The following is a 1,430-nucleotide window of genomic DNA, read 5'->3' as shown; positions in this document are numbered from 1 at the left end:
ACTGTTTGGTTTCACTTTTCATTATTAGAAACGCGTTCCGAAGCCATTTTCATCAAAATCTCGTGAAAAAAAAATTTCACCCCCGGACCAAAAGTTGGCCGTTCGGTGCCCTATGGCCTATGGCCAGTATGGGAACCAAGGATGCCGATATGCGAAAAAGTGTCAAAAAATCACTTGAAAGTCGCTATGGCTCATTAAATAGAGCTTGTAAAGACCTTTCTAAAACACCTTGGTTGACCCCTGTCCGATACGTAGTTTTCGAGATATTCGAGAATATGTGATTTTTTGGGACTTAGAAAATTTTCGACCATGACATATATGAAAAGTGAATTTTTCATAGGACCAAAAAGTTTGTCCAAATAGGGTTTTGGTTCACTTTTTATGGTCAGATAAGTGATCCGATGCTATTTTCATGATCATTAGAGGGATTTCACGCTGTGACCAAAAATTTTCATACTTCATACTTGTCCGGTGCCGTATATGGGAGGACCGGGGGAAGATGTGTTTGTAAGTCGTGATGTTCAGTGACGGATTTCTGGGACTTAGAAAAAAAAATGTGCTCTCAGGCACATTATATGTTTCATACACACATGATTTTCATTCTTCATACTTGTCCCCGTGCCGTATATGGGAGGACCGGGGGAACATGTCTTCGTAAGTCGTGATGTTCAGTGACGGATTTCTGGGACTTAGAAAAAAAATGTGCTCTCAGGCACATTATATGTTCCATACACACATGATTTTCATTCTTCATACTTGTCCCCGTGCCGTATATGGGAGGACCGGGGGAAGATGTCTTCGTAAGTCGTGATGTTCAGTGACGGATTTCTGGGACTTAGAAAAAAAATGTGCTCTCAGGCACATTATATGTTCCATACACACATGATTTTCATTCTTCATACTTGTCCCCGTGCCGTATATGGGAGGACCGGGGGAAGATGTGTTTGTAAGTCGTGATGTTCAGTGACGGATTTCTGGGACTTAGAAAAATAAATGTACCCTTAGGCACATTATTTGTATCAATAATTGTATCCCCAGCCTTTCATGGGGAACTTTTCCGTATTCCCGGACTTGTACATTTTTCGGGTTCCACCTCCCGACAATGTATCTCTACTGTGCATTACGTACCTGATAACGCACGGCACCCATTGGGTGACTCCACTTAACCATCTTCGATAATGCCCGTGTTGCAGATTAATCCCAACACCTACCAGGCTTTATATGTACATCGAACGTTACATACCATGCACCCCGTATTCCCGGACTTGTACATTTTGCGGGTTCCACCTCCCGACAATGTATCTCTACTGTGCATTACGTACCTGATAACGCACGGCACCCATTGGGTGACTCCACTTAACCATCTTTCGATAATGCCCGTGTTGCAGATATAATCCCAACACCTACCAGGCTTTATATGTACATCGAAC

This window comes from Anopheles stephensi, unplaced genomic scaffold, assembly GCF_013141755.1.
Source record: "Anopheles stephensi strain Indian unplaced genomic scaffold, UCI_ANSTEP_V1.0 ucontig193, whole genome shotgun sequence".
Taxonomy (NCBI): Eukaryota; Metazoa; Arthropoda; class Insecta; order Diptera; family Culicidae; genus Anopheles; species Anopheles stephensi.
This window is presented reverse-complemented; position numbering follows the sequence as displayed.